This window comes from Ursus americanus, chromosome 31, assembly GCF_024610735.1.
Source record: "Ursus americanus isolate L20-20 chromosome 31, mUrsAme1.1.p, whole genome shotgun sequence".
NCBI classification, from domain to species: Eukaryota; Metazoa; Chordata; class Mammalia; order Carnivora; family Ursidae; genus Ursus; species Ursus americanus.
In genome coordinates this window covers 15,832,994-15,860,562 of record NC_142157.1, presented here as the reverse complement: position 1 = coordinate 15,860,562, position 27,569 = coordinate 15,832,994, and the positions used below count along the sequence as shown (strand labels likewise).

Genomic DNA, 27,569 nt, shown 5'->3' with positions numbered 1-27,569 from the left:
AAGAGCGATAGTAGTGAAATACCAAACCAGTTCACTTTGCAGATTTCAGAAACTGATAGGGCGAGTGACTTGTCCAAGGGCAGACTGATCCAGAACGCAACTACTGCCTTGACCCTAGTGCAGTTGATAGAGCCCAAGAGCCTTGGGCCATGGAGAATTCTCAGAGCTCCACTCTCTGGAATTTTTCTAATGAAAACAATAATCTTTGAATCTTTTCCTGAATATAAAAGTCACTATAATGTTGTAAGTACTTTTGAATAACTCCATATTCCTTCTCAGAGATGATTGCAAGTTCTTCCCATCTCAATCTCACCCCTCAAGAGAGCATTTCCCCCACTTGAGACTTTTAGAGAAAACGGCATTTAAAGAAAGTGAAGATGAAACTTAAAAGTGTTTTTCTTACATGTTTAGTTAGAGATTCTTATTTAGGAAGGCCGTAATAGAGGGAGATCTGGTATCAGATCTACCTTCACATAATTGTAATTTACTAAGCAAGTAACTCCTATCCAATCTGTCCTATAGACCTAAGAAGACAGTGCTAAGCTGCAGGGAAATCTAATTCTGTTGTACACATGAGTAACTGCCAGTTACTCAAGCTTGTTGAGCCTCAGTTTCTCTCTCTCTCTTTTTTTTAAGATTTTATTTATTCATTTGAGGAGAGTTAAAGTGAGAGAGGTCACAGAGGGAGAAGCAGACTCGCTGCTGAGCGGAGAACCCTACATGGGGCTTGATCCCAGGACCCTGAGATCATGACCTGAGCTGAAGGCACAAGCTTAACCGACTAAGCTACCCAGGCACCCTGAGCCTCAGCTTCTTAATCAACAAGACAAGGATGTCATACCTAACTGCTAGGACTGTAGCAGGGGCTAACCCGGGAATGAATGGTACATGCCTTGGTCAGGACTGGCACACAGTAGATACGTAAAGATAGTAGTTCCTTCACACATTCACCTTGGGCACAAGCTCTGAAAGTAAGTTGATTCTATGTTCTCCTTCTCATTCTGTCACACATAATGAGGTTTACTAGTACTGAGGAGTTGGGCATGTTGCAAATTTATTTATTGGTATTAATTCATTGGTTATGAGCAGTACAAAGAGGAGAGAAGAGCTATTTGATTAAACATATTGTCTCCTCACCTCAAGAATGAATCGTGGCACGTATTTCCCAACTAAGCAGATTCTATAAAATTAGCACCACACAAGACAAGGGATTGGATTTTCCTCTTTTTATTTTTAAATTCTGCTTAAATCTTTCTTTTTTCATTAAAGCATTAAAAAATCATTTTTATCTCTTTCCAGTAAATATTAATATACTATCCTTCAGCATTATTAATAACCTTTTTAAAAATGAGGTGGTCTTTTTGTTTATATTCAATCCACATTCTTTTCTTCATTTGGTTTCTATGGGTACCTTTCTCCTCTTCTAATGATGAGTCATATCTGTGGGTGCTGAAAAAAGAGGAGGTTATCTAAAATATATTTGAGAAAAGTACATACTTAATTTTTTTTCTGAGTTTTCTTTTTTCCCAAAGGAGGCATATTTGTTTTAAGTACCACTAGCTTTGTAGAAACAAAGTTACTAGAGGAAGAACAAGGAGCCACAATCAAATGAAAACTAAGGAAGTGTGTTTTAATTATTTTTAAATTTTGCTCTATATTATTTTACAAGAGGTTCTGACCAACAGATAGGATGACTGCCTTTTTTTTTTTTTTAACCTGGTGCAGTGGGTGTTAATGGGTGTTAAGTGGGTGTTAATCAGTTAATTGATGAATGGAATGAAAGCCAGAGAGGAAAGAAGGGCCGTAGGGAAACAAAGGAGGTTGTAAGGGTGTAGGAAAGGGTGTTATAAAGGCGGAAAGAATCTTGGAGAAAGATCTAATATTTCAAATCCTTTGCTTTATAAAGGAGGAAGTTGCAGGCAGGTGAGATATAGTGACAATAGAACTGAGACCTGTCCCTGAAAATTCAAGAGTTACCTATGACTCCGTTTGCACATGAAAAGCCCAATGAGACATGGAAGCCCTTCTCTCTGCTTAAATTAGGGTTAGAAGCAAAATTGTCAGGTTGTGCTATCTGTGTTGATTGGGTCTTTAAACTACTCAGGAATTTTCCTAATTTCTAGCAAAAGTTGTGCTTTACGAACCCAGTGTGTGTGGACAGGAGAGTGGAGGTCAGGCCCTGCAGCCCTGCGGCTCCCTGAGCAGATTTTAGCGTCACATCCAGCTCGGTTTTGTGCTGAGAAACTACCTTCCCGCAATCCCGTTTACATGGGCTTCTCTTGTTTTTCCTGTAGTCTGCCTTCGATTCGCTAAGCATCCCAGAGATGCATAGCCCCGGGTTCAGGGCTTCATGGGAATAGCAAAGGACACAGCAAGGTCTTTTAGGAATTTACAGTCTAATTAATTATGACATAAAGAGATGGCTGGAAAAAGTGGAGTGGCAGGTCATGTGCGTGCTGAGGAGGACACTATATGATTCAGCAAAGGGGGTGACTTCATACCCTGCCCCGCATTTGAGCTGGACCAGGAAATGTAGGTAGGTTTTAGATGTGTGCAGAAGACCGGGAACTGCATTTTAGGGAAGGAACAGCATGTGTACCCACTTTGAGCTGGTAATAATCATCATATATATCAGGATCAGAAAGGAAAATAATCCGTTGGGGGAGCAGAGATTCATGATGAGGAATTGTTAGATAGGTCTGTTTTACAGGGGCTTGAATACCAACCTGAAGCCCTTTCTATTTCTCTCCTTAAATACAACAGTCCTACCCATCACAAACCTATTAGGAAACAACCTATCCATAGTGGAAAGTAGAGAAGATAAATTGCCTTGCGATCCATTAACATAAGACATGAAGCCAAGTTGCCTGATTGCCCCCAAACCCGATTTTATGAGCTACTCCTCTGGTGAAATTCTCTTCTGACTCTGCAACAAGATAAAAGAATACTCTCTGTACCATAACATTGAAACAGGTGAGTGCTAGTGCTTTGGTTTCTGCTTCTCATGTGACTTTAGAAGTCCTTATTGTTATCTCATTGTGGAAATTGTTGCAACAAATACATATTCAGAAGTATGTTCAAAAAGCAAAAGCTTATGGAGGGAAGAAACTAAAAATATAGTGGATCTGACAGAACAACGGAGGAATAGAAATGAAGAGGCTCGAATCTCCAATACATGTATCAGTATTTTGTGTGACTAGACCAGAAGGAGACGCAACACCTTGCCTACCGCTTAGCCACCTCTTAAAGGTCAAAATGGGACTTGAGCAAAACAGGAAAATGAGGAAAGCTAACAAAGGAAGGGAACTGAAGGAAATCCCCTGGAAGATGCTCACGGCCTGACTTGAGGTCAAGGAGCCACCAGGATAAGGGATGGTCCACGTGTGGCAGATAACAAAGGTCAAGGGAATCCAATTCCATCGTTCTTTCTTGGAGGCCCTCATGCTGGGATAAGAAGGAGCAGGTCCCAGTCAAGAGTCTGGAAGGAGCCTTTGATATCAGGATGTGAGTTGTCATGGGATCCCATCATTCCCTATCGCTGCTAGGTTGGACGTCCCCGTTGGCGCCTCCAAATGGACCAGAAGAGCCTGTTTGGGGGTTGTGGCAGGGCCACACAGGTTGTCCTACTCCACGGAGCTCGCAACTCCAGAAGTGACACATACGGAGAGCAGAGGGCGGTGAGTCGGGGGAAGAAGGGAGGGCAAACCCAGTTAACCAGCCAAACCAACTGAAGTCACACGGCTGGACAAGAGAATCAGCAATGTCACAGCCAGCTCCACTTCACCCTTGCTTTGTGTGTGTGCCATTTAAGAACCTCGGGCAGTCACGCCTCCTCTGGATTCTGAAAGCTTCATTCTCCTCCCCAACTGTGCAAGCTGACCAAATCGCAAGCGTCAGGGCTCCTTATTGATGGCCTTTTCTCTTTTCTTGTCCTGAGCTATATGCCCAGCCTTGTCACCTTGGCTAGAAGCAGTTAGCACCTTCGGGAACTCCTTGTAAGGCCCTGGTAACTAGGTAGCTCTCCAGCCATCTCAGCGTCTCGGGGTTCAAGTGTTCGGCTCTGTGTAGGCAGCCTTTTCTAAAGAGATGCTGGATGGAGGGGAGTCTTCTGAGTTTACCTGGGTCTCAGCGCAGGCTGCTAGGCATTTAGGAGACCAAAGAAATCATCGTGAGGTTAAATGCCCTCCTGCTTTTCTCCATCTGGTGGATGGGGACATACATCGAGTTTAACAACTGTCCCAGCTCTCAAGCAGATCTGGGGATACTTACAGGGAGAAGGAGCGATGTGAGTAGCATAACTGGTTCCCTTCGGACTAACCTCGTAATGAGTGTGCTGTGTTCCCAACCCAACCCGGCCTAGACAAACCCTCACCTTGAAAACGCTTTTTTGATTTTTAAACCACAAGTTTATGACTACTGAAGTTAAACGTGGCTTCAGTGGTCTTTCAGCTGCCATGTCATTGCTGGGATGGGCATGTGCCTATATGGGAGTCTGAGAAATGGGGGCTCGGGGATGACTGATGATAGGAAACTTGGTTTGTACTGATTTTCAGATCTAGGACAGTCGCACTGCTCAATGCCATCTCGCAAATGGACTATTAGGGTTGCTAGGTTCTCCACTGGCATTCTAACACCCCCCTCACGAGCAGTTTGCTTTACTCCCTGCTACCCAGAATGAAACAAGGCAATATATGAAAGTTGAGGAGGGGCCTAAGACTAAATTTTTACAAGTCTAAGCTCAGAAGCCTTTCTTGAAGGTGTTGCTATGGAAGCCGAAGAGAAATGTCCAAGATTGATAAAGTTTCGGAGCATAGCTGAGCATTGACACCACCAGGGGGCAGTATGAAGCTATGTCCATTACTCATTATTTCAGTCTTGACCAAAGTCAGATCCAACCTTTCCTGTCCCTGTACAGGAGCTTCATGGAAAGCCCTTAGGTGGCATTTAAACTTCAAAGCTGTAGGAATGGTTAGTAAATCTGACAGCATCATTAAGAGTAGGTTGGATTTTCCCCTTAAAACCAATACCAAACTCAATTTTACTGGAAATATGTCGCCATTCATTTTCTCATCTGAAATGGCCATTTTTCACTGGTTTCACCATCTGAAATAAGAATGCATTATTTAAAATTATGTAATTCCTTGCCCTAAGCTGTAGAACAGGAAACTTGCTTTCCTGTGTCCTGTAAAGCTTTGCCTCCAACCCATGTTATTAAAATTTAAAAGTATACAAGGATAGCATGATATACCAAAGAGGATTCATATTCAGATTAATTTTTGTTCAGCTTTTGCCTGGTGCCGCCCTGAGAATGGCATAACTCTTGTCCTCAAAGAGCTTACGGTCTCCTAGGAGATCAGACAAAATAACAGAAAAGCCAGTTCTCTAGAGCTCTGTCAGCTTTTAGGGAATAACTGGTCAATTTAGAAAATGGAAAGAAGAAACAATAGAATCATTTCTGGAACCATTACAGCTTTGAGAACCTGATATGTTCATAATCTCAGATTTGGGGGTAATACCTGTCAAGTGCCAAATGTATATTATATGTTATAATAATGTATTATATATGTAAATATAATATATATACAAACATACCAAACCATTATATATATATATATATATATACATATATATATATATATACATATATATATATATATATACATACACACACACACACACATACCAAATTAGGGTAAATGGCTTCCTCCTTACTAAGAGAACATTTTTCTCTTTTCCTACAATTTTCATTGTTTCCCAGCAATGTTTTCTTAGGGCAGTTTTGCCAATATATGATGCATGGTACTAGACACCAGTTAAGTTGATAATCCAGGAGCTGTCTCATAAAAGCACTGAGGAGTTTGAAAGAACACTGAGTTTTTAGATTGAAACCGCAATAAAATAATGTCACTGCGTCATGAACCAGGTGCTACGTTCTTGCCTAATGTGTCTTGATTCTAATTAGTTAAACAGCAAAATTGAGCCTTTATTTTTTGGCAAGGTTAAGTATATGGTTGAGTGCGCTCAGCACAGGTTAGGGATTTATAAACTCTTCATCCTGGTCCCAGGTCTATTATTGACTTTGGGAAAGTCATTTAACCTCTTGTTTCTTATTTCTCTGGAGTAAAATGGAAGTAATAAAATGGCCTATCTCACTGGGAGGCTGTGATGAACGTCACACATGATGGAAATATACTTCGCACATTCAGTGGGTATTGCGGTGCTGGTGTGAACCCTTAGCAAAGGGGCATGCGTCCAGTTTCACAAAGAGAGAACCCCTCCGCTTCACTCTTGTGCTCACCTCCACCTCTGAATATGCCCAGAAGGTCATCCAGGCCTTCTTGCCTTTATGTGAAGCAGACATAATCATTTCAAAGACATTCAGAAAGCATCTTATCTTTATGTTCTTCAGGAAGCAAGGACTGCTAAAGTTAAACTATTATAGTTTTGCTTATACTTCCTTCTTGCCTCGGGGTGATGGGGAAGGTACAGGGTTTGGGGAATGTAGGGACAAAGTGGCTTTATTATGGAGGGAGGAGACAATTTCTTTATGGGAGAAGGAGAGCATTGGGCCAGCACTTGTTGCAAGGGGTTCTCCTCACCAGACAGCATGAAAGCAGGCACCAGACAATTTTTTTTTTTTTACTATGTGCCCAGCAACTGGCACAGTGCCTGGCACAAAGCAGCCATGCAATGGTTTGTTAAAGGAAAAGTGGAAGAAAAAAATCAGCTGGTTCACCGGAAATGCTAATAGCCACACCAACGTGCTTAGAAGCTGCATTTTCTAGGAAGATCTATGTAATAAAATAATCATGAAATAATAGAAAGAAATACTAATCTATTTTATCTCAATTTGCACATAAAATAAAACTTTAATAATTAAAAAATGAATTTTAACTTTCATCTTTGTTGGTTTATTGGATTTTTTTAGCAGTCAAATTTTTCCATAAGCCCGAGTGCCCAGAACACACAAAAATGAAGAGAGATGCTGGTTTAAACTTACATTGTGAAATTTGCAACTAAGCCTCAGTTGCTCACATGGGAAAATGTAATTTCGGCCAGATGGACTCTATTCCTGTTTACTCCTAAGCATCCCAAATATTTCAAAATGTAAAGGTATAAAGAATAGATGCAAATGCCTTTAAAACCTACTGCTATTTTGGAGAAAGAAGCTCAGTGTTACTTGAGAACTGAAAACGAGCAAAGCTCAGCGGTCCAAGCTTTTTCAAATCTAGAAGGATTCCCGAGGCTCACCTGTAGACGGTTTGTACTGGGATTTCAACCCTTTTGTTCTCTCAGTGCTCTGGTAGGAAAAAGCAACCACATTTCATGATTTTCTACCAACTTAACAGGAAGTTCTAGCATGAAAGAAGGAAAGAAGTTGGCATTCTTTCAGGAGAAGAGTTATATTCTCTCAGATTGCTACATGTCCCCAAAAAGCTATTGTGGAAGGGAACAGAGATGACTGCTTAGAAGAAAATGTAGGTTTAAAGCCATTTTCAAAAAAGAAATGCTTTTTGTTTGTTTGTTTTTTACACGTCTTGGATCCATATTCAATAAAGAGCTTTGCTAATCATTTTTCCTAATTACTTTGGCTAACTCATATTTGATGAAAAAATATATTGTGAAAACTGCAGTGAAGTATAAGTTGCTCTCCCATGTAATTAGTTTGTTCTCGGAGCTCGTTTTTATTATGAAAATAATTTGTGGTGGTGAGTTATAAGGGAGAGGCTCAAGCTGGAAGGCTTCGGGATAATATTTCCTCCATGAAACTTTCTCTACCATGACAATTCATTTTATTCCTTGGAAGTCAAACGTATATTTTACATCTAATTTCTGATATACAGACTAAACAGGCCCAGGCCCTCGACTGTCTGACAGCATTTCTGGGGCATTCTTTCATGTAGGGAATGAAAGGCTTCAAGCATCTGTGGCCATTCTAGAGAACCCGCTCCTGGGGCCCTGTTTCTCTTTCCTGCCTCTCTCTTCCTCTCCCTGCAAATTTGGTTGCATGGCAGGTACAGGGGCTCCTGGAAGGGAGGGCGGACCATGCCCAGATAGCCTGGAGTGACTGCCCTTTTGGGACATTGACTGGTGTGGTGTGGTTCATGGTTCCCTGAAGCCAAGAGGAAAAGTGAGGGGGTGCTTTCATTTTCTTTTCTAAAATCAATCTCTCTGCCTGTGCTTTGGATCCTATCCACACCAGCCCTCCCAGGAACTTTCTCTCGACCATTTTCAATTTTATCCTCCATTTGGCTCTTTCTACTTTGCCTCCAAACATGATGAGTAAGTTCATTTGTATCAAAAAAAAAAAAAAAAAAAAAAGGACTTAACCTTACCAAAGTCTTCAAATAAATGTTCTTTCCCTGGTGCTTTTCTTTCTTTGTGACCTACCTCCTGACTTGTATGTACTTTACTGTCTGGCCCTATCCTGTAACACCTTTATTTCTAAAATGTTAATTCAATAAAGTCAAACTTGAAGTCTGTACAGCAGAGAGGTTTCCCAAATATTTCAGGGGCCTCAGATTGTGGACAGCTCCCCCTGCCGCTCAACCCCTCCCTCCTGTGTGCATTATAGAGGGAAAATGTATTAGAAAACCCTGGCTAATAAAAATTCCATGTGCCCTCTGCTGATTTATTAAGGCTACTCTAGATTTCATAACACTGCGTAAGCATGGTTAATATATTGTACTAATTCCTAGCATTTTTGAGTACAACTCAGTGAAGTATTCCTTCATACAGTTGGCATCAGGCATTGAGGACTACAGCTTGCATGTTGGAGGGGATGATGTCATTTTTTTCAGCATTAGCTCTCTCCCATGCTTCACATGAAACCAGCAGTAACTAACAAAGGATTTACATGCTTATTTAACAGCAACTAAATTAGTAAGACCTCCTGACCTTTATACTCTTCCAATGGTATTTCTTTAATTTGGAGTATCATCTGCTATTTCATAGTTAGGAGAAATTTCATTTTATATTCTAGTATTCTATCGAGTTATGCAGCCAGTTTGGATTTCTCAAATGAGAAAATTTGAGTGGTAGCCAATGGACCAGAGGGAGAAATTCTGTTGCAAAAAGAGGCAAGTTTCACAATTGCTTTTCTCACAAAGATGGTGCTGGCATAAGATGACCAAGGATTAACATGCCACTCGGAATCACGGGGTGTTTTCCGCAATCCTGCCACTGACAGGAATTTGCAGTAGTCAAACAACAAAATTGCACTCAATCAGACTTAGTTTTCATATTCCCCTCGTCTCAAAGTCTAAATTTTGAAATAATTGGAGCTCAGTTGGTTTGAAGTTAATATTCACGTAAGTAAAATCTCTCTTCCAAAATCTTACAAACTAGGCAGGAATATTCAAAATATTTAAGAAGCCTTTTAATCTTATTTGAAGAGGAGATTTTTCAAGTAACACCAAATACCTTCAATGCATTCATTTACTCTTTTAACAACCAAATGATTGAAATGTTCTTATTCATTCATTACAAGAAAATCCATTAAAGGCTTCTAATTAGCCATATTTAATAATGTAACTGAAGTTACCTGTGTACAAGTAATAAATCTGTATCTATTTAGGGGTGCCTGGGTGGCTTAGTCAATTAAACATCTGACTCTTGATTTTGACTCAGGTCATGATCTCGGGGTCGTGACATCGAGCCCCATGTTGGACTCCATGCTCAGCAGGGAGTCTGCTTGAGATGCTCTCTCTCCCCCTCTGCCCCTTCCTTTCTTAAAAAAAAAAAAAAGTTCCAGATGGTTGCGCACAAAACTAAAAAACGTGGTTCCCTGTTAAAAACCAAAAAACAAAAAATAATATCTATTTGAAAATATGCTATAATATACTTTTTAATTACCTGTCCCAATTAGTCTGAATTCACATCTGACCCTAGAGAACTTCTCTACGAAGATATCTAAGCAATGTATTATTATTATTATTATTATTATTATTATTATTTCCCAACAATCCCCAGTGACCAGCAAATAATTCAGGATGTACGTCCCTGTTCTGTTGCAATATCTACTCCGTTTACACACAATTTGCCTGCCTTCTAATCTATGTTTTCATATTACTCTTCTTTTTTTTTTTTTAAGTTGTTGATGTTTATTTATTTTTTTTAAATGATTTTTTATTATATTATGTTAGTCACCATACAGTACATCCCCGGTTTCCGATGTAAGGCTCGATGATCCATTATTTGTGTATAACACCCAGTGCACCATGCAATACGTGCCTTCCTTACTACCCATCACCGGCCTATCCCATTCCCCCACCCCCCTCCCCTCTGTAGTCCTCAGTTTGTTTCTCAGAGTCCATAGTCTCTCATGTTTCATTCCCCCTTCTGTTTACTCCCCCTTTCTTTATCCCTTTCTTCCCCTACTGATCATTCTAGTTCTTATGTTCCATAGATGAGAGAAATCATATGATAATTGTCTTTCTCTGCTTGACTTATTTCACTTAGCATTATCTCCTCCAGTGCCGTCCATGTTGCAGCAAATGTTGAGAACTCGTTCTTTCTGATAGCTGAGTAATATTCCATTGTATATATGGACCACAACTTCTTAATCCAGTCATATTACCCTTCTTTCCTTTCATATGTAGTGGCATGAGGAGGAACAGGGAAGAAGAATGAAATGGCAGCCACTGGGGCAAAGCTTTTTGGGAGGAGGAGCAGAAAAGACTAATACAAATATTTGGAATTGGGCAGATCCCGAGGGGAGGTAGGGCTGCAAGCCTCAGAACCAGGGGTGACTGACCTCGAAGCTGGTATGGTGTCATGGGAGACAGACTGGGGTGGTTGGATGACAAGACATAAGAAAAATGGAGAGCCTGGCAATTTTTGTTCCCAATAGTAAACGTATTCACACAGAATTGCAGACTAGGACAAATACAGACAGAGTAGCCATTGAGAGAAAGGGCTATGGAGTTAACCTCATGTGGATTTGAGATCAGGCTCTGCCACTTACAATATGCTTTTTGGACAACTTACTGAACCTCTCTGAGCCTCCGTATGCTCGTCTGTGGAATGACGCTGATAATGCCTCCTTGCTCACAATGCCTCCTCGCTCACAGTTCCGTGATGGTCACGTGAGCTAATGTGTGGGGAGCAGTGCTTGGCACTCAGTATAAACTAGTTCTCATCTTTATTGCAATAAAGAAATCAAGTAGCTATGTTAAAAATGTTTTATTTGGTTAGGCAATCACTCCTTGGCCTGGTCCATGGTTTATATAAGTGGGAGGATCTCAGAGTTTGAAGTCAGACTGACCTGAGTTCACATCCCGGGTCCACTGCTCAATAAGAATATAATTTTTAATGTGGAGATTCTTATTCCTTGCGAGAATCAGGGATCTGTTCTGCCTTTCTCTGATAGTTGTTATCAGGATTAAAAGCGAGACTAGTAGGCTTAGGAAGATTCCTTATTAAAGGTAGTTGGCATAGTGATTTTCAATTCTCAGCATTTCATAATTTTTGTCGTTCAGTGGCTAACAGAGCTTAGTGCGGTGAATGGACCAAGTCTTAGAAGGAAGAACCCAGACTGAGTAAGAATGTCCATAAAGTCTCAGGATAAAGTGGCCATAGATTCAGCATTAGAACCTGGAATGTAGATCAGCAGAGTTGGAAGACTCTTCTCCATTATATTAGCATTCATAACTACTTGAACTGAACACAAGAAATAATCTAAATGGTATGGACATAGCCACTATTTTAAAAGTTTAATAGCACGGCTATTTCAGGGTCAAAACTCAACCATGTTTGTGATCCATTTTAATTGTGGCATAGTTCAAATTTGAATAAACATAGCTATTTTAGTGTCAACACTCAATGTGCTCATGACACATTTTAATTGTGTTCAATGACTTTTCTCATAGTTTCGTCCATGATTTTCTTTCCACTTAGAAATCTGTTTCTCTGGATCTTAATAAGAGTTGATATGAACAGATTTCCATTTGGGGAAATGTTCTAAAGAGTTGTACTATACCGTATGCACTCATTTCATGGACATCAACTAAACTTACCATAGCTTCTGGAAGCGTAGGAAACTGCCGGCTACAGGGGAAGAGTGCAATGTCAAGTTTGATTTTTCTGGGGCTCTTCAGTGATCCTGGAATAGTCCTTCACAGAAGAGGTGCCTCTTGGCCTTGTCCATGATTTCAAAATCTGTATGTAGGACAACTCCTGTTCTTTGTTGAAGTACTCACCCCACTCCCCTCTGCCACCACCACCCCACACTTTCCTGCAGTCTCATGGTTATTTTCTACTGGGCACAGCAGGAGTAATGGAATCCAAGCATCTCTGCATAGTAGGCTCTTACAAGGGTACAGCAATCACGCCTGACCATCACTCCCCAACAAAAGGAGCAGAGAGGCGAATCAGAGGTGGTTCCTCCTTTCCTTCAGCCTCTCTGATTCTCAGTTGCCTTTTCCTGATTACCTTCTACCCCCAACTACATAAACTTGCTCTTACTTTCATGGTTGATCTAGCTTTACATATTTACCTTCCTTTGTAGTGTGCAACTAATGTTTTTTGGAAAACTGGAAGTTAAAACCTCTAATTTGGGATATATTGCAAAGGTATATGTGTGATTACAAGGCATTCTGTGCTACACGTTGTATATGTATTTTACTCTTTGCTCTTCCTGTATTTTTTTAATCAGCATGAATTTCTAGCTACTGAGCAGTTGCTTGGCGGAAACAATGACGTTATTATTTGTATTTTTCAGGGGGAGAGACTGAGGTCCTAAATTTGTACTGATCCCACGTGTATGCCGTGTCTCGGAGGTAGTTGGAGCCCCCATCCAGAGCCCTCGGGTATTGCCCCAAAAGATCGCACTACTTATCTGTGGAAGACTCCTCTTCCTTTTCTTCTTAGGTAAGGTCTTTCTTTTTATTAAATCCTAAAATAAACATTCATCATCTTAACAGTGAATGAATTAGGAACTAAAGGCCTATCTGTAAAACTTGGCATCTTGATTTGTTCCTCCCTGAGCCCACTGGAACAAAATGTCTGTATTGACCCTTGCAGTCTCCCTCCAGTGTGCCTTTGCTCTGATATGCCGCTGTTTTATTTTTTTAACCATTCTTTCTTTGGGCTTGTGGGCAGTGCCATCGATACGTGTGTTCCTTTTCAGGACATGTTTTATATTCACGTAGATGCCTGTTTTTGTGCTCAGACTCTGACTCAAAGCCATCATAATGACTAAAGAATAAGAGAATATTCAAAGAACATGAATTTTTGGTAAATGATATGTGGTCCTGGGTAGGTATCTGATGACTTTGTCTACGGACTGAATAGAATGAATGAAACATAAGAGTTCCTTTTAGGCCTGGCCCGTAATACGATGTTGATCAAAGTCAAGCCCCCACGAAAGTTCATTGAGGTCCTTTTGCTTTGCCCAAAACAGGCTCCTGTAGGTGGACTTGAGTGTCTGGAGTTCATTGAGGTCCTTTTGCTTTGCCCAAAACAGGCTCCTGTAGGTGGACTTGAGTGTCTGGAGTTCATTGAGGTCCTTTTGCTTTGCCCAAAACAGGTTCCTGTAGGTGGACTTGAGTGTCTGGAATGAGTGAATGGGATGACCAGATTGAGCCCCAGCTTTGGCTGTATTTATTTGGCCCAAATTCTGATCATAAATCCATTAGTTCAGTATTCTGCACTAATAAAGGCAATTTCCATTTTGAGTTTTCCCCCATTACAGAGGTCCTCATACAGCCCTCCCCATCCTGACACCTCATTGTAAAGTTTTGATATTTGATCCGGAGGGAGTTAGGAAAGAGAATAGTTAGATCCTATCCCAGGACAGTCTTTGTTCAACTTGACTTTTGCTTTATTGAGCAGCGTGAATCAATACTCAGCCATATTGCCGAGCACCTAAAAACATCATGATCTGAGAATCACTGATAAGAAGTCATTGACTTAGCTTCACCAACGGCCAAATTAGGAATTCACGGCTTCTGTGTCTGCACCCGCTCTGACATGGAAAGTGCACTGAGTAATGCAGAAGTCCGACTTGCAAAATCACCTCTGAATTCAAGGAACCAAAGCAGGCATTTCTTTTCTTTCCATGAAGTGACAGTGTCAGTGGAGCACTGTCAGATGAAAGAGGGTGTGTGGATGCTAGTTCGTAGGTCCTGTTTATTCTTGGCCAGAAACTGAACTGGCCTCAGAAAGGGAATTCAGAAGTCCTCCTAGCTCCTGGTGATTTACTCCGATTTCCCGTTGTAGGCATATGGATTCGATTTTCTACTGTCTCTATAAATACTGTTGTGTCTGTCTCCCTGCCAAACCAGCTACCTTTCTCACCCCAGAGAGAAGCCAGAGATCAGACATTCCTATACTACAGCCCCCGTAGACACCAAAAGGGGAGGGAGCAGATCTGGCCGTCAAAATGATGTGTGTATTTGAATCTTGAAAGAGCCAGGCTAAACTTAGAGTCAGTGGGCTCCCATAAATAACCGGTGTCTCTCTCTCTTTGTGTGGTTTGGACTGGAATGCCTTTCTCTTTAGAGTTGTACAAGCAGCCAGAGATCAAAGAGTCAACCGTTTATGGATGCATAGTTCATTACAAAGTCATCGTGCTCAGCAGGAAGACTCTGGCTAGAGCGCAAATAATTTTCTCCCATTACTGTTTTGTTGCATGGATTGGGGTTGGAGGGCACGAAAAGACCTTGCAACAACTTTAAATAATGTCAAAAAAAAAAGAGAGAGAGAGAGAGAGAGATATGAAAATTCACTTTCAAAGGAGGGTTAAAACTTAACTGGCATCTTTCTAGGGTATAGTATGTGGTAGGAGGAAAGAGGAAGTAAAGAAGTTGACCCATTGCCACATGGAATGCGGTTCAAGAAGAATAATAGAAGGCAGAACAGTATCCTGTATAATTGACTTACCCTTGGGTAAGCATTATGGAGAGCCTTTGACAAGCAGAGCAGAACATACACAGGGATTTTTTTTAAGCCCAAACTAGATAATGTATTTGAAAAACAGCCTTTGAACTAGTTTGCTAAAATGTGAAGAATACATGTGTTTTAAATTATAGCATTGGCGGTGCGAACAATCCCAGGACTGTGGATAATCACAATGATACAAAATAATGACTACTATTTATTCAATGTCTACTGTGTGTCGCGTGCTGTGCGGTGTATGCCATATCTTTCCATCCTCCCAACCAGGCACAGAGAGGTGTTGTTATCCCCATTTACACACAAGGGAATGGGACTCCACAACGTCTAAGTGCTTTGCTCAAAGTCATGCAGTCATTAAGTGGTGAGCCCAGATTTGAACTGAACTCTGGAATGAAGCAAAAACTTTGCCTGTAGTTAGTGTGTCTGGCTCCTAAACCCTCCCCTGGCCTCTGTTGCAGGAGTTGTTGGAGCTCTTCTGATGTCCAGGCTTGGGAGTTTTGTTGGCAAAAGAGCCATCTCAATCCGTGATGGCCGCTCTTCCGGCCGGGGTAGATCACCTCCAAGTCCTGCTTTCCCGTGTCCCTATTTTCCTGATCCACACCACCCTACTCTGGCTTCTAGAACTGCCCTGACCATGCACAGGCCTTCTGCCAGGAGTGTGGTGAAGAAATTGCTTAGAGGAAATACTTTGTCAGGTCTTTCGCCCGTTTCAAGGGCAGTAAAGGAACCTTGCTAGACTTCTTGTTTAACTTGTATAGAATGTGAAAAATACTTTCTTTGAAAGAAAACTCAAGGCACTTAATGAATTTGTCCATGTGAGGACCCTGTCACGGTGTTGTCGTCCATATGTAGTCGTGCTTGGTCACTGACACCTCAGCCACCATACTGCGTCGGTAGTAACACTTGATCTGGTGTTTAATGCATGGATGTTAGGGACTGTGTATCTTGTAAAAGGTCTGTCACATGCCTGATCAGTTACAGTGATAACTGAAGAACATCTCCTCAAATATATTATTTTAACAGATATCATGTTCTACTTTATGTTACTTTAATTTTAATCAAAGCTAAGCTGTGTAAATCTTAAAAAAAGGGGGGGGGCGTGGGGTATAATGCAAAGAACTCAATGCCTAGAGTCAATAAAATCCCAGTGGCTAAAGTCTCCGGGACGATGTAATCTCTGGGAGTCTTTGTCCTTGTCACTGATAAAACCTGCATCACGAGGAGGCCATACATCAAATAAATAAGATGAATGGAAACCCACAATGCTCTACAAATGCTACCTTTTTTTCTGTTCTTCTCAGCGATACTAACCTTTTGTTCAACCCATCTCTTCATGCTGCTTTCAATAACAGTAGTTTAAAAGGGTCAGAGGGCACCTGGGTGGCTCAGTTATTTGAGCACCCAACTCTTTGATTTCAGCTCAGGTTATGATCTCAGGGTTGTGGAATTGAGCCCCGCATCAGGCTCCATGATCCGCGTGGAGTCCACTTAAGATTCTCTCTCTCCCTGGGTCTCCTGGGTGGCTCAGCCGTTAAGCGTCTGCCTTCGACTCAGGTCATGATCCCACGGTCCTGGGATCAAGCCCCACATCAGGCTCCCTGCTCGGTGGGAAGCCTGCTTCTCTCTCTCCCACTCCCCCTGCTTATGTTCCCTCTCTCACTATGTCTCTCTCTGTCGAATAAATAAAATCTTAAAAAAAAAAAAAAGATTCTCTCTCTCCCTCTGCCCTTCCGCCCAACTCACTCTCTCTAGATTTAAATAAATAAGTCAGAAATAGAAGCAAATAATCAATGAATCCTCTTTTACCCATTTAATTGAAAAGCAATTGAGAGTATCATCCAAAATCCTGTGGCTCTTCCCCCTCTACATTTTCTTGAAAGCTTTCACACGTGCAGTGTAAGAAATTGTGAGTCAGCCTTCTCCAATCCTGACTTTAAGAGTTGCAGAAATCAGCTGCCAGGCAGCACATATGTTCCGAGTTCCATGAGAGGAAGAAAACACATTTGCTGAAAAGAAATGGAAACCTTAAAACCAGTTGAGTTGTAATAAAGACACTTTGCATTTTGCTAACTTCTTTTCCCCTCTGGTCCCTGGCTGCCTTTCTGGCCCTGGACAAGTTCTCTTGCTCCTGAGGCATCTGTCACCCCAACCACTCCCTCCCTGGAATGTGGGTTCCAGCTGGCCACAGCCAATGGGGGAAAGGCGCAGCAAGTGCAGAATGACCAAAAGAGGGGATTATGATGCAGAAATAATATATCAACAGTGAGTACTTCTTGTATGCAAGACACTCGAAGGCTGTAAATCCATTCTCTTCTTAAGGTCTAATAACAATTAAATGTGGTAATAAACTTTGGTAGTCAATTCCAGTCTGCAGTTGAGGAGATGACTTTAGAAGGCTAAGTCGCTTGGTCGAGGTCACACAGCCAGTGAGAGGCAGAGGTGAGGAATAAAGCCTCTTAGCAGCATTACATAGGGGACCCCCAGACACTGAAAAGGTGTTTTCTTCTGGGCAGTTGTCTTCAACAAGCATGCCCGTGAGCCACCAAACAGCCAAAGGGGAAGGCTGCTGGCAAGTACTCTGCGTCTATGTTAACATGGTAGAAACCAGATTCGAACAGCGTTGTGGGTTTCTCTTCGAGCCAAAGAAATCAATTGCAAGGAAAATGAAACTCTCAACTCAGTGCTCTGCTTAAGACACTTTAAACTCATTTCACAATGTTTTTGCCCTTCTTCACCTCTCACTGAAACAGTTCTGTTCTTAGTAATTGGTATTCGGTTATTCTCTTGGATTGTCGGTCAGCGTGTTTTTATTCATTAAACTGTGTGAGTAAAAAGTGTTGTGAGGGAAGCACTTTGGCAGCCTCAGCCGCAGAACAAAGACTTTTCTAAACCAGCATTTCTCCCATAACATCTGGGTACATGTTTCATGTGGGTTTTCTTTCCCTAAGTATCCGATGGCATGACTCTGCATTCAGAAAGAATTGACAGTGACATTTCATTTGACCAAAAAAAAAAAAAAAAAAAAAGGAAAGGAAAGAGAAACCCAAAGGCAACTTGAAAAACACTTTGAAAACTTATTTTCATTTTGCGATCTAAAGCAGACCTCAGGTGTTTCTGCAGACAGGTGGTGCCGGTCATAGTTCTTCTGAATCCTTGTGAAAAAGATCATGTTGACTTTCCGAGAATATTCCAGGATTCATCATCACAAAGGACTTTGAAACATAGTTTTAAACTCCCATTGAAATGGGTCACAATGTAAATCCTAAAGAAAAAACCGATCAAGGTAAACCCAGGATTTTGCCTCCACATCCAATCTCACAATTTGAAACCCCAGCTCATGCCTCCAGAAGTTCTCCAAAGCAAGACTTACCTATGCGCATGCTTGCCACAGACACCAGCCCTGTGGTTTCCCTGACCCTACTAAAACTCAGTCAAGAAGCAAAAGCTCAGAGAATGCCGTTTTGCATAAATCTCTCAGGATGAAGAGAAATCCACGAGAAAGGTATGCCTCCGGCACAGAGAACCGTGGTGTTTGACGGTAAGGTAGTTGTCTTTTCCTTCAGGATTAGCGGAAGGAGTTCTACCTTGTGTCTTTGAATGAGAGATTTCCCTAAACACAATACGGACCTCTATGTTCAGTTGCTGGAACCCTGAAGTCCTGGGATTTAAAGATTTAAAGAAAGGCCAGGGCTTTCAGAGAAAGCTGGAATATAATGCCCATTATGATGAATTGTAACTCAGAAGCACTCTGTAGGGACAAGAGAATTCAAGGCTTTTTAAATGCAGTTTTAACAAAAATTTCAATTTTGGTTGAATTGAGGTGTCACTGATGCCCAAATGCCTCAGTCAAGGGCACCTGGGTGGCTCAGTCGTTTAGCGTCTGCCTTCGGCTCAGGGCGTGATCCCCATGTTCTGGGATCAAGCCCCGCATCAGGCTCCTCCGCTGGGAGCTGCTTCTTCCTCTCCCACTCCCCCTGCTTGTGTTCCCTCTCTCGCTGACTGCCTCTCTCTGTCAAATAAATAAAATCTTTAAAAAAATAAAATAAAATAAATTACAATTACCGACAAAATACTTAAAAAAAATGCCTCAGTCAATAAAAAAAATATACCTTTTACAAATGGAACTTTTGCTGGGGTCACTCTGAGCATCCTAGCCCACAACATTTGTGTGATTTAAGTACAGTCGATCTTGACAGATTCTGCATTTGCAAATTCTCTAACTCACGAACATTTACTTGTACTCTCAGCATCAACACTTAGAATGCTTTTGTGGACATTCACAGAAAGCACAGAGTGGCAAAAAAATTGAATTGTCCCCAGCTGAGGTCAAACAAGGTGACGCTCTGCCTCCTTGTTCCAGCTCATAACGTGCACAAGTGTCCTTTTCACGGTCTATTTAGTGCCACATTTTTCTCATTTTTGTGCTGTTTGTTGGTAGTTTCAGTGTTGAAAATGGCCCCGAGCATAGGGCAGAAGGGCTCTGCTGTGTTCCAAAGTACGAGAAGGCTGTGGTGTGCCTTACAGAGAAAATATGGGTGTTAGACACCCTTCATTCAGGCGTGAGTTACAGCACTGTTGGCTGTGCATTCCATGTTCATCAGTCAATGATATATATTAAATAAGATGTCCTTAAACAGAAACACACATAAAATAAGGTCGTATATTGATGGGTTGGTGACAATGTGACCAGATATTATAGACTGTAACTATCGTAAATAATGAAAAGTGGTTGTATTTGACTTGAAAGCTCTGTACCTCTGCTGACTTGAGTGGCTTTGTGGTTTGTGGATAGTGTCCACTTCTTATCTCAAATGTGACTCAGAAATGTCCTGCTATGTTGAGGATGAAGTTTCAGATAAGCTCAGGAGTTATGTAGACTGGGTGAGGATCCGGTGAATTTTACACCTGGGACAAAGAAAGGGGAGCTGGCTCTGGAATGCAGGGAGAGAAGGGAAATTTGGCTGTAGGCATAGCAAGGGAAGGGAAGGGAGGTGGAGGGAGAGGAAGAGGCTGAAGAGAGACATCTGAAGCTAGAGGAGAACGTGAGTGTGGTCATAATGAAATTGAGAGTCGGCACCCAAGATAATGCTGTTAATCGCTGGATATGTCCTGGGCTGAGTATTCAACATACCTCTCCCACTGAAGTATTGAACAGGCGAATTAATGTGCATAAAATGTCATTTGTCACATATACATTTTTGGAGAGAAGTAAATGAGATACCACCACATTCTGCAGAGCTTAATGACATCATTTTTATGTAAATTGTGTTTTGTTTCTTTGTTTTTCCTTCTTCATGTAAGGTCATGACTCTTTGTTTCATGGCTACCCAGAAAAGACAATTTTGATTTTGGATAAATAGCATCTGTGGAAATGTTTTTCTTAAGCCAGAGGCACTTGCATGCACTTAAGTTAATGGAATTTAATAACCTATTTAATACAGTATGGCAAGAGAGAGATTTTTACCAGCTAACTTAGAGAAACTATGTGTTCTCATATTCATGCAAAAGGTAATTTGTTTTATAGGCAGAAAATAGAGTTTACAGTTTGAAATAAACAAATCATTGCTTTAAAGAGTGTAGGAGAAAGTACACTACTTCAAAAATAATTGCTTGTTTACATGCATTTGCTTGTTGGAAACAAAAGACTGAAATGAGAACTCCTCTGTCGTCAGTCTGTTATGTAAAGAAATGAGAAAATATATACAGGGACCCAAAGCAGTAGAGAGAATTTCCCATAATCCCATGTGAACATGATAAATTGTACTATTTTGCTACTTAATGGTATATTAGATCAATACAGCATCTAACTCATGAGCTTCAGTTACAAATCTCAAGTCTGATAGAAAAGTTTTTTTTTTGTTTTTTTTTTTTTTAGTATTTCAGGAAAGATTCTCAAAACTTTAGCAAAAATCAGTGCGGATGAAATATGGCCAAGTTGTATCTTCACACATGAAAAATGTACTGTATTTTTTTCCCCAGAAGTTTGAAAATCATTTTGAGTACTGAATTTTTTTAAGCAGCGTTAAAACCACACTCAACTGCTGCTAAAGAGTAATAGTCATGCCCATCTTAGATTTTTTGAAAATTGAGCAATAGAAGGCACGTAAAATACATAGAACAACAATTAATACAAATTGTTCAATGAATATTAACTGTTATAATAATACTGTTGTTATAGTGAACGTTAACCCTAAAACAATGTATAATTATCAAAGTTGCCGTAAACCAAGTATTTTCTTTTGACTATCATACATTCGGTGTCACTCTTGAAAATCCCCAGGACAAACAAAGAAAAAGATAAGAAGCAATGAGGTGAAAGGAAATTTTGAGGGCTACAAACACACTTTACTGGGGCGCCTGGGTGGCATAGCGGTTAAGCGTCTGCCTTCGGCTCAGGGCGTGATCCCGGCGTTATGGGATCGAGCCCCATGTCAGGCTCCTCTGCTGTGAGCCTGCTTCTTCCTCTCCCACTCCCCCTGCTTGTGTTCCCTCTCTCGCTGGCTGTCTCTATCTCTGTCGAATAAATAAATAAAAAATCTTAAAAAAAAAAAACACACTTTCCTGAATCATCCAAGACATTTCCTATAAGGGACTGTGCAATGATTTTGCAGATCAGCATTCATATGTTTCAGTAGTCAGGGTAATTAAAACTAACTGCTATAACAGGCAACCTCCAAATCTAGGTAGCTTAAAACAATGAAGATTTCTTTCTTTCTCATGTCCTAGTTCTAGAACAGTCAGGTGGCTCTCCTGGGGATTCTTTTTTAAACAGTTTCTTTCATCTTATAGTTTCACCAGTCTCAGTGGAAGGGAAAGAATTTGTGTATTTGGGAGGTTTATGGCCAGGTGTAGAAATTGCAACATAATTTCCTCTCACATTCTTTAGACCAGAATGTAGTCCCAAGGTCACACTGTAACTTCAAGGTGTTCTGAGAAGTGTTGTCTTCCTGTTTACAAGGGGAAAAGACGCAGGATATGCTTTCTTGATTCTTCAGAGATAAAAAGGTTTAAACCTTCCAGTATGCTCAGTTTATTTCTTAGCATGCCATTAAATGAGGTTACCAATTTATTAAAAGAGAATAAAGGAATAATTGGACATCATAATTTATGTATCTCAACACACATGGTTGAGGTTAGCCTCAAGGACAGCTTGAGTTCCAAGTCTTCCAGAAGCTTTGCTGGCCATCTTACCACACCCTGTTATAGTGAGATTTAGCAAATATTTCCTCATATTCTTTATTCTTTCTTTTTCATGTGTTGTACCTGTTATCTTCTAATAGACTGCAAGCTTTCTTTCTATGATAGCATAGTATACCGTAGTGTAGTGCGACATTACATAGTATCATATCCTATAGTATCAACGTGGGCTCTGTAGTCAGATTGCAAGGGTTTAAGTCTTGTTTTTGTTACTAGCATTTACGTTATTTAAATATTTAACATTTAACATACCCAGTTTTGTCGTTTAAAAATGAGCATAGTAACTAAAGTACGTATCTCATATATTGGTTATGAGGATTAACATGCTTAAATATATAAAGCACTGAGAATAGTAAGCATTTAAAACACATGTAATGAGTCCTTGGGAGATGTTTAATATAATTACTAATACAATCAAAAACCATGACTTTGTTTTCTTAAATTCTCTACTGCACCTAGTATATAGGGTTGCCCACAGTAGGTCACAGCAAATGTTTACTAAAAGAAGTAATAAATATTTTTTCGGGGCGCCTGGGTAGCGCAGTCGTTAAGCATCTGCCTTTGGCTCAGGGCTTGATCCTGGCGTTCCGGGATCGAGTCCCACATCAGGCTCCTGGGCTGGGAGCCTGCTTCTTCCTCTCCCACTCCCCCTGCTGTGTTCCCTCTCTCGCTGGCTGTCTCTCTGTCACATAAATAAATAAAATCTTAAAAAAAAAAAAAGAAGAAGTAATAAATATTTTTGATTAATGAAGTAGAGAGTCTTCTACTACAATGTAAAAATCTTTCCCAATATATTTCCTCCAGTTCCACACAGATGGCAGCATTAATTAAGACAATAATCTTGGAGCACCTGGCTGGCATAGTCAGTTAAGCATCTGACTCTTGGTTTCCTCTCAGGTCATGCTCTCGGTGGTGGGATTGAGTCCCTTATCAGGCTCTGCACTCAGTGCAGAGTCTGCTTAAGACTCTCTCTCCTTCTACTGCTCCCCACCCCATGCTCTCTCTCTCTCAAATAAATAAATCTTTAAAAAAAAAAAAAGATATATTCTCAAGGGGTGCCTGGGTGGCTCAGTCAGTAAAGCATCTGACTCTTGATCTCATGTCTTGATTTCACAATTGTGAGTTCAAGCCCTGTGTTGGACCTGGAACCTACTTAAGAAAACAAAAAGATATAACTCAGTGCAGAAATAGAAATTATTTTTGGAAGAAACAATTATTTATGTAGAAAATCCCAGAGAAGGAACAAAAAATTGTTGGAACTAATAAGCAATTATAGCAAAGATACAAGATTAATATAAAAAAGTTACTTGCTTTCCTATATACCAGCAACGAAAAATGGAATTTGTAATTAAGAACACAACACCATTTACACTAACATCAAATATTGAAATACTTGGTATAAATCTAACAAAATATGTACAGGATCTATATGAGGAAAAACTGTAAACTCTGATGAAAGAAATCAAAGAAGATCCAAATACAGAAAGAGAGATTCCATATTCATGGGTGGTAAGATTCAATGTTGTTAAGATGTCAGTTCTTTTCAAGTTGATCTATAGATTCAAAGTGATCCAAATCAAAACCCCAGTAAGTTATCTTATGGATATCAACAAACCAATTCTAATGTTTACATGAAAAGGCAAAAGACAAGAAGAGTCAACACAATACTGAAAGAAGAAGAACAAAATTGGAGGACTGACCCTACCCCTCTTTATGACTTACTGTAAAACAATGTGATGTTAGTGAAAGAATAGAAAAATTGATCAATGAAACAGAATGAATGGACCAGAATTAGACCCACACAAATAGTCCACTGATCTTTGACAACGGCAATTCAGTAGAGAAAGAATAGTCTTTTCAACTTCTGGGCATCCATATAACAAAAAATGAATCTAGACACTAACCTCACATGTTTCACAAATATTAACTCAAATTGGATCATAATCCTAAATCTACAACCCAAAACTATCAAACTTATAGAAGATAACAGGAGAAAATCTTTTAATTATTTAAGATTAATAGCAGCACTATCAATAATAGCCAAATTCTGGAAAGAGCCCAAATGTCCATTGACTAATGAATGGATAAAGAAGATGTTGTATATATATATAATATGGAATATTACTCAGCCATCAAAAAGAATGAAATCTTGCCATTTGCAATGACATGGCTGGAAATAGAATGTATTATGCTAAGTGAAATAAGTCAGTTGGAGGAAGACAAATACCATATGATTTCTCTCATATGTGGAATTTAAGAAACAAAACAGATGAACGTAGAGGAAGGAGAAGAAAAATAAAACAAGATTAAAAAAAAAAAGAGGGAGGCAAACCATAAGAGACTCTTAACTATAGAGAACAAACAGGGTTGCTGAGGGGAGGTCGATAGGGGGATGGGCTAAATGGGTGATGGGCATTAAGGAAGGCATGTGTTGTGATGAGCACTGGGTGTTATATGTAAGTGATAAATCACTACATCCTACTCCTGAAATCAATACAATTAACTACCTCGAATTTAAATAAAATCTTGGAAGAAAAATAAACAAACACTTAAAAACTAAAATAAATAAAAAATATGACTTTTCCGCATATAATTTTCAATCCAGTTGAAGAAAAATATCTCAAGCAAAGATTTCTTTTCTAACAAGAGAATTCATATTAAGGGACTCTATCCTAATTGCTCTTTGCAATTATATGTGGTTGGGGGGGGGTAATGAAACAGTTTCAGTCATTGATTTACCTTCTATTATTTTTTTAAATAAAGCTTGGCTTTGCGTACGTCTCTTTAAAAAAAGATTAGGTCTTAATTAAATCATGTAAGATACAGCACTAAAAGCATGGTCCATGAAAAAAGAAATCATAATTTGTACTTCATTAATATTAAAAACTTCTGCTCAGTGAAAGACACTGTCAAGATAATGAGAAGACAAGCCACTCACTGGGAGAAAATAGTTGCACAACACATATGTGTTAAAAGACTTGCATGTAACATATATAAAGAATACTTAAAACTTAATAAGAATGCAAAGAACCTATTAAGAAATAAGCGAAAGATCTGAACATACACCTCACCAAAGAAAACACATAGATGGCAAATAAGCACATGAAGTGATTCTCAACATCATTTGTCATTAGGGAATTGCAAATTAGAACAATAATAAGATACCAGTACACACCTATTAGAATGGCTAAAATTAAAAATACTGACAATACAAAAGGATGGCAAGCTCTTATCCATTGTTGGCAGGAGCATGAATGGTACACCCAGTTTTGAAGACAGTTTTGCAATTATTTACAAAATTAAACATAGTCTTACGATGTGATCTAGTGGTCACACTTATAAGTATTTTCCCAAATAGGTTGTAGATTTATGTCCACACAACAATCTTCACATTCATTTTTAATTCCCTTTCTTTTTCATAATTGTCAAAAATTGGAAAGAACCAAAACGTTCTTCAATAGATTAATGGATCAACAAATTGTGGTATATCTATACAATGGAATATTATTCAGCAATAAGAAGAAATCAGCTGTAAAACCATGGAAAGACACGGAGGACACATATTAGTAAGTGAAATAATACTGTTTGGAAAGACTGTATAATTCCAGTTTTACGACATTTTATAAAAGGTAAAAAACATAAAAACATTAAAAAGATCAGTAGTTGCTCAGTTCAAGAAGGGAAAGAAGAGGACACTCAGGATGAATAGGTGGAGCACAGGGTTATTTTTAGGGCAATGAAGTTATTCTGTATGACAGTGTGATGTCGTATATGACATTATGCATTTGGCAAAACCCATAGAACTGCACAACATAAAGAGTGGATCCTAATGCAAACTGTGGACTTCAGTTAATAATAATGTATCAATATTGGTTCATCGAGCTTAACAAATGTACCATACTAAAGCAAGATATTAAAAATAGAGAAAAATTTTAAAAAATAACAAAATTTTGTGTAAGAGACAAGGGGTATATAGGAAGTCTCTGTAGTTTCTGTCTAATTTTTCTGTAAACTTAAAAATGATCTAAAAATAAAGTCTTCTAAAATGTTTTTTTAAATAACTAAATGAAAATTCTAGATTTGAAAAGTAATCAAAATGAAGAATATTCTGAATGGTCTCAGTAGCAGGTTTGAGGTGGTAGAGAAAAGAATCAGTGAGTTTGAAAATAGGTCAATAGAAATAATTCAACCTAAATAGCAGATAGAAAAAATATTTAAGAAAAACAAACAAAACCTCAATGACCTGTTATATTGACATCCATACAATGCAAATCCCGGGGAGAGACAAGAGAGTGAAAAAGGTAGAAAATTAAAGGTCCTTATTTCCCAAATTTGATGAAAACTGTTAACCTACAGATCTAAAAATTAAATGAACCCCAAGTAGATGAAAGAGAGAGAGACATCAGTTCACACCTTGAACTATCATAGTCACACTGCTGAAAAAGCCAAAGTTGAAGAGAAAACTTTGAAAGCAGCAAGAGAAAAATAACTTATCACATAGAGTAGACTGACAAAATGATTGACATATGACATCTCAGAAGCAATTGAGACCAGAAAGTAGTGGAATGACCTTCCAAATATTGAAAGAAAAAAAATTATTAGGCAAGAATTCTATATGCAGCAAAAATATCCTTCAAAGTGCTGGGAAAATAAAGACATTATCAGACGATCAAAGACAAAAAATTTATTGCTCACAGACATCCATTATAAGAAATAGTAAAAACAAATTATTTTCATTTGAAAAGAAATGACCCCTGATAGTAACTTAAATTCAAAGGAAAAAGTGAAGAGATCAAATATGCTTAATATGTAGATAAATATAAAGACAGTTAAAATGTTTCCTTTTTTCTCTTAATTTATGTAAAAATCATAAAATTATATGAAACAATAGTGCTCTATTATTGGGATTATAACACATATACAGGCAATATATATGACAATAATGGCTCAAAGTCACTGGGGAGGATAAAGCTATATTGGAGCAAAATTGCTGTATTTCCTGGAACTTAATCAGTATTAACATGAAGTAGATTGTGATAAATTAGAATGAATATTATAATCCCTAGAGCAGTCCCTAAGAAAATAACTCAAAATAAAGTTTACCAAGAATCAAGGAATTAATAATAGTACATGAATATTTCTTAAACATTAAAGATAGTAAGGAGGAAAATAGGAAGAAAGAAACATTAAACATTTAGAAAATAAATAACAGCAGGCATAAACCTAACCCTATTAACAAATACATTAAATGTGAATAGACTAGACACTCTAATCACAAAGTAAAAAAAGTAAGGATCCAACTATCTGTTGTACGTAAGAGACTCACTTTAGATTCTAAGACATAAATAGACTGAAAGTAAAAGAACGCAGAAAGACAGACCATGCAAACAGTAACCATAAGAGATTTGAAGTGACCGTAGTCATAAAACATCAAGAAATGCTACTAGAGAAAAGGATGGTTTTTTCATAATGAT

At 39.3% G+C, this 27,569-nt stretch overlaps 1 protein-coding gene across 1 annotated transcript in view; it reads left to right on the top strand.

Moving 5' to 3' along the window:
• KIAA1217 (KIAA1217 ortholog) overlaps positions 1-27,569 on the top strand; it is a 703,566-nt gene that overhangs the window by 235,947 nt on the left and 440,050 nt on the right. Inside the window, exon 3 of the mRNA XM_045787000.2 lies at positions 12,722-12,870. The gene's annotated coding sequence lies outside the window, so the exon portion shown is untranslated. The remainder of the gene's footprint in view (positions 1-12,721; positions 12,871-27,569) is intronic.